This window comes from Amphiura filiformis, chromosome 20, assembly GCF_039555335.1.
Source record: "Amphiura filiformis chromosome 20, Afil_fr2py, whole genome shotgun sequence".
Taxonomy (NCBI): domain Eukaryota; kingdom Metazoa; phylum Echinodermata; class Ophiuroidea; order Amphilepidida; family Amphiuridae; genus Amphiura; species Amphiura filiformis.
Window position 1 is genome coordinate 18,928,863 of NC_092647.1, and position 7,566 is coordinate 18,936,428.

A 7,566-nucleotide genomic window follows, 5' to 3' on the forward strand; every position below is an offset into this window, starting at 1 on the left:
TTGTCTTTCAAGCACCTGGGTGTCCCAATGTTCAACATGAGAGATCAGTGTTGTCTTTCTTACGCTTGGGTGCCCCGATGTTCAACATGTGATATAAGTGATGTCTTTCTTACACTTGGGTGTCCCAATGTTCGACGTGAGAGATTAGTGTTGTCTTTCATACACTTGGGTGTCCCAATGTTCAACATGTGAAATTAGTGTTGTCTTTCCTATATTTGGGTTCCCACTGTTCAACATGAGAGATGTGTTGTCTTTCTTACACTTGGGTGTCCCAATGCTCAACACGAGAGATTAGTGTTATCTTTCTTACACTTGGGTGTCCCAATGTTCAACATGTAAAATTATTGTTGTCTTTCCTATATTTGGGTGCCCAGTGTTCAACGTGAGAGATTAGTAGTCTTTCATTCACTTGGGTATCCCAATGTTCAACGTGAGATTAATGTTGTCTTTCATACACTTGGGTGTCCCAGGGTTAAACGTGAGAGATTAATGTTGGCTTTCATACACTTGGGTGTCCCAGGGTTCAACGTGAGAGATTAGTGTTGTCTACAGTTTCATACACTTGGGTGTCCCAGTGTTCAACGTGAGAGATTAATGTTGGCTTTCATACACTTGGGTGTCCCAGTGTTCAACGTGAGAGATTAATGTTGGCTTTCATACACTTGGGTGCCCAAATGTTCAACGTGAGAGATTAGTGCTGTCTTTCATACACTTGGGAACCTCAATGTTCAACATGAGAGATCAGTGTTGTCTTTCCTACACTTGGGTGTCCCAATGTTCAACATGTGAGATTAGTGTTGCCTTTCCTACTCTTAGGTGTCCCAATGTTCAATATGAGAGATTAATGTTGGCTTTCATACACTTGGGTGTCCCAATATTCAACGTGATAGATGAGTGTTGTCTTTCATACACTTGGGTTCCCCAAAGTTCAACGTGAGAGATTAGTAAAGTCGGTAGGCTCCCCTATCCTCTAACCAAATGAATGTTGTTTACTTCTGCAAGTTGGTAATAAGCAATGCATTATAAAGTAACCCGTTTTTTATCCGAATCTTTTTTATTCCAGCCTGTATAACTTGAAGGTCACCTTGTATAAAGAGTTGAAATGTGTATAATTGAGTTACTTATGCCTTCAGCTTTACAGAAATATATGCCTTTGCTAGTTTAGGGTTGATAATTGTGGAGATAATCTAATCAGAAATTTGATTGGTGTAAAAATTCATAATATTTGTGATGTAACGCTAATATGGTGGCGAGTTCAGGACACATGGCTTCATATACGTGGGTGTCCTAATGTTTAACATGTGAGATTAGTGTTGTCTTTCATACACCTGGGTGTCCCAATGTTCAACGTGAGAGATTAGTGTTGTCTTTCCTACACTTGGGTGTCCCAATGTTCAACGCGAGAGATCAGTGTAGTCTTTCCTACACTTGGGTATCCCACTGTTCAACGCGAGAGATTAGTGTTGTCTTTGCTACACTTGGGTGTCCCACTGTTCAACGTGAGAGATTAGCGTTGTCTTTCCTACACTTGGGTGTCCCAATGTTCAACGCGAGAGATTAGTGTTGTCTTTCCTACACTTGGGTATCCCACTGTTCAACGCGAGAGATTAGTGTTGTCTTTTCTACACTTGGGTATCCCACTGTTCAATGTGAAAGATTAGGGTTGTCTTTCATACACTTGGGTATCCCACTGTTCAACGCGAGAGATTAGTGTTGTCTTTGCTACACTTGGGTGTCCCAATGTTCAACGCGAGAGATAAGTGTTGTCTTTCATACACTTGGGTGTCCCAATGTTCAACGCGAGAGATTAGTGTTGTCTTTCCTACACTTGGGTGTCCCAATGTTCAACGCGAGAGATTAGTGTTGTCTTTCCTACACTTGGGTGTCCCAATGTTCAACGCGAGAGATTAGTGCTGTCTTTCCTATACTTGGGTTCCCCAATGTTCAACGTGAGAGATTAGTGTTGTCTTTGCTACACTTGGGTTTCCCAATGTTCAACAAGAGAGATTAGTGCTGTCTTTCCTACACTTGGGTGTCCCACTGTTCAATGTGACAGATTAGTGTTGTCTTTCCTACACTTGGGTATCCCACTGTTCAACGTGAAAGATTAGTGTTGTCTTTCCTACACTTGGGTATCCCACTGTTCAACGTGAAAGATTAGTGTTGTCTTTCCTACACTTGGGTATCCCACTGTTCAACGTGAAAGATTAGTGTTCTTTCCCACACTTGGGTATCCCACTGTTCAACGTGAAAGATTAGTGTTGTCTTTCCTACACTTGGGTATCCCACTGTTCAACGTGAAAAATTAGTGTTGTCTTTCCTACACTTGGGTATCCCACTGTTCAACGTGAAAGATTATTGTTGTCTTTCCTACACTTGGGTATCCCACTGTTCAACGTGAGAGATTAGGTTAGTCTTTGCTACACTTGGGTATCCCAATGTTCAATGTGAGAGATTAGTGTTGTCTTTCCTACACTTGGGTATCCCACTGTTCAACGTGAAAGATTAGTGTTGTCTTTCCTACACTTGGGTATCCCACTGTTCAACATGAAAGATTAGTGTTGTCTTTCCTACACTTGGGTATCCCACTGTTCAACGTGAGAGATTAGTGTTGTCTTTCCTGCACTTGGGTGTCCCAATGTTCAATGTGAGAGATTAGTGTTGTCTTTCCTACACTTGGGTATCCCACTGTTCAACGTGAAAGATTAGTGTTGTCTTTCCTACACTTGGGTATCCCACTGTTCAACGTGAAAGATTAGTGTTGTCTTTCCTACACTTGGGTATCCCACTGTTCAACATGAAAGATTAGTGTTGTCTTTCCTACACTTGGGTATCCCACTGTTCAACGTGAGAGATTAGTGTTGTCTTTCCTGCACTTGGGTGTCCCAATGTTCAATGTGAGAGATTAGTGTTGTCTTTCCTACACTTGGGTATCCCACTGTTCAACGTGAAAGATTAGTGTTGTCTTTGCTACACTTGGGTATCCCACTGTTCAACATGAAAGATTAGTGTTGTCTTTCCTACACTTGGGTATCCCACTGTTCAACGTGAAAGATTAGTGTTGTCTTTGCCACACTTGGGTGTCCCACTGTTCAACATGATACATTAGTGTTGTCTTTCCTACACTTGGGTGTCCCAATGTTCAACGTGAGAGATTAGTGTTGTCTTTCCTACACTTGGGTGTCCCAATGTTCAACCCTAATCCTAGCCCTAATCCCAACCCTAAACCTAATTTCGTGTAAAATTACATGAAGGAATAACCAATCTTTGGATCAACCGTCCATGCTGCTTCAAAACTTGTTATTAACGATCAACTAATTAAATCAAAATTAATGGTAAATTTGTATTCTTCAGTATCTTCAATTCTTCTGCACAGAAGCATGTTATCACAAATATCAAGTCAATGAATTGATTTAAAAAATAATAAGGATCGATCGAGCATTGATGGTCGATCAAAAGATCAAAATAATTTGGCTCTAATGCCTAAGAGCTTACAAAATTCTTATTCTTATTCTTCTGGCTTATTTAGAGACCTGTGCATCAACATTGTTAACTCTCTTCACGCGGGTGTCGACTGCAGACGACAAGTTTCAATTTTTTTTTTAAAGTTACACATTTCAGAAATGTGAATTTTCATGACCATATTTGGAATCAGCATGAAAAATGCATTAAAATGGGTACAAACAAGCCTAGTATTGGTTCAGTGGTTCTTGAGATAGCTCTTGATATTTAAAAAAAATCTCAAAACTTCTTAAAGACTTATTATGTTGAAGCATATGGCTAGCATATATGCAGAGCATTAAGAAAGACAGTCCAGTTTCATAACATTATGTTTTCACTCTGGTTGGAAAACCTTGGCTCACACAACCTACCTGTCTCAACCACTTTTCATAAGAGAGGTAAAACTGGGCTAGATAACCCAACAGCATACTGATTACTGTGTGAATAGCTTACGCATCAAAACATTTTTGCAGCCCTAACATTTCACAGAGCTCCTTACCGATCAGGAAAATATGACAGACAAAAAAGGTATACAGTTAGGGAGCCATAAAATAACAGTCAAAACTGAGATTTCCCTATACATTTTTCAACAAGCATATTTCACATAAAGTACACATGTAAAGCAAGGACTTGCGAATGTTGCTTTTGAATACAGCTGCATTTTATGACAAATATAAAGAATCAGACTTATTTCTAAAACATTAAAAACATATAAGCATTGCATAATCATAATGATATTTGCAACACATAACTGAGCAATAGCAACAATACACATTCTTTGTGCTTAGCAAGCAATTTAGCATAACTATCGTTTATTCATCCTTTTTTATTTTACATTTATAAGTACGTAAAATGTGGCTGTTTTTGAAACAACAACAAAAACTAGAATTATGTGGTTCGTAATTAAGGTGCACCCCCCCACACACACACAATGGTGAGGTTTGTAAATACAAATAATATGCAAATGAGCTTATTATAATTCATAAATACATGTATGCAAATAACTTGACACAAACACAATATTCTATTACAATACCAAGTTTGAAGTTGATTCTTTATTGCATTTAAGCTAATGAAAATGTAAGCAAAATATGCAAATAAGCTCATTAATATTCAAAAATATACAAATACCAAAAAGGTCAACTTTTAGAAGCCATGTGCAAGGTCATCTGAGAAATACCTTTTTTCCCTGAATGATTAATTTGACAAAAACACTTATATGAAGCATTTAAGAGAACAGAACAGTGTAACCCAAACAATACCCTCAATTCCAGAAGCCTACATAATTAGCTTCTGGTTTCACCCCTGTTTCCCAGGGGAATGCTGATAGTAAAGAGGACATAGGTTAAATTCCTGTGTTGGTACATTGGTCATCAGTTGTAATTGTTGCAGGTTAAATTGAGACCTGGTCACACAAATTGAGACCTGGTTATACACAAAATGAGACAAATGTTGCAAATCTTTACTTTTGAGTTACAGCCAAATTCATAATCTCTGGATCATCAGCTTTAAACTGATATACATGTACAACTATACTAGGGTTGCTCCATAACTTTTCAACTGATATACAACTTACTAAGGTTGCTCCATAACTTTTAAACTGATATACATACAACTTACTAAGGTTGCTCCATAACTTTTAACCTGATATACATACAACTTACTAAGGTTGCTCCATAACTTTTAAACTGATATACATACAACTTACTAAGGTTGCTCCATAACTTTTAAACTGATATATACATACAACTTACTAAGGTTGCTCCATAACTTTTAAACTGATATACAACTTACTAAGGTTGCTCCATAACTTTTAAACTGATATACATACAACTTACTAAGGTTGCTCCATAACTTTTAAACTGATATACAACTTACTAAGGTTGCTCCATAACTTTTAAACTGATATACAACTTACTAAGGTTGCTCCATAACTTTTAAACTGTCTACAACTTACTAAGGTTGCTCCATAACTTTTAAACTGTCTACAACTTACTAAGGTTGCTCCATAACTTTTAAACTGATATACAACTTACTAAGGTTGCTCCATAACTTTTAAACTGATATACATACAACTTACTAAGGTTGCTCCATAACTTTTAAACTGATATACAACTTACTAAGGTTGCTCCATAACTTTTAAACTGATATACATACAACTTACTAAGGTTGCTCCATAACTTTTAAACTGATATACAACTTACTAAGGTTGCTCCGTAACTTTTAAACTGATATACAACTTACTAAGGTTGCTCCATAACTTTTAAACTGATATACATACAACTTACTAAGGTTGCTCCATAAATTTTGAACTGATATACAACTTACTAAGGTTGCTCCATAACTTTTAAACTGATATACATACAACTTACTAAGGTTGCTCCATAACTTTTAAACTGATATACATACAACTTACTAAGGTTGCTCCATAACTTTTAAACTGATATACATACAACTTACTAAGGTTGCTCCATAACTTTTAAACTGATATACATTCAACTTACTAAGGTTGCTCCATAACTTTTAAACTGATATACATACAACTTACTAAGGTTGCTCCATAACTTTTAAACTGATATACATACAACTTACTAAGGTTGCTCCATAACTTTTAAACTGATATACATACAACTTACTAAGGTTGCTCCATAACTTTTAAACTGATATACAACTTACTAAGGTTGCTCCATAACTTTTAAACTGATATACATACAACTTACTAAGGTTGCTCCATAACTTTTAAACTGATATACAACTTACTAAGGTTGCTCCATAACTTTTAAACTGATATACATACAACTTACTAAGGTTGCTCCATAACTTTTAAACTGATATACATACAACTTACTAAGGTTGCTCCATAACTTTTAAACTGATATACAGACAACTTACTAAGGTTGCTCCATAACTTTTAAACTGATATACATACAACTTACTAAGGTTGCTCCATAACTTTTAAACTGATATACAACTTACTAAGGTTGCTCCATAACTTTTAAACTGATATACATACAACTTACTAAGGTTGCTCCATAACTTTTAAACTGATATACAACTTACTAAGGTTGCTCCATAACTTTTAAACTGATATACAACTTACTAAGGTTGCTCCATAACTTTTAAACTGATATACATACAACTTACTAAGGTTGCTCCATAACTTTTAAACTGATATACAACTTACTAAGGTTGCTCCATAACTTTTAAACTGATATACAACTTACTAAGGTTGCTCCATAACTTTTAAACTGATATACAACTTACTCCATAACTTTTAAACTGATATACAACTTACTAAGGTTGCTCCGTAACTTTTAAACTGATATACATACAACTTACTAAGGTTGCTCCATAACTTTTAAACTGATATACAACTTACTAAGGTTGCTCCATAACTTTTAAACTGATATACAACTTACAAAGGTTGCTCCATAACTTTTAAACTGATATACAACTTACTAAGGTTGCTCCATAACTTTGTGTTCCAAAGTCAATAATATTTGAAAGTAAAACTCTTTTGTTTTCTGGCATGTCTAATAAACCGTACCCCCTTTCCTTCTTTGGTGACTTTCCGCTCATTTTGTGAGAACAGATCTCAATTATTCTCCTGAAACGAACTTACGGTAACTTTTGTTTGGTAATTTGACCTTAGTTTTTCAGGTTCACAATACAATCTAATCTACTTTACACTACATGCACACCTATGATAGTTGATACATTGTGTTTTCTATTATAGGTTGCTTTATAATATGGTTTCAACATTCCGGACTTGCGTCTGAAATGGGTTAAATTGTTTCACTGTTGAAATCCACACACCCTCTATAGAAGACATTACCTTAATCTCCCTCGAGAGTGTAGATTTCAAATGAAGTTACCCATATAGGTAACCCCATTTGAAATTCACAGTCCCTGTGTGGAACATTAAGGTCAGGTCTTCCATAGGGGGTGTATGGATTTCTACTAGAAGAGTCAAATGTACCATTTGTATCAAATTATTCAAAATTCCTATTATGGTTTCCATGACATATTCATATTCTCCCTTTTATTTTGTTTGCTTAACGAACA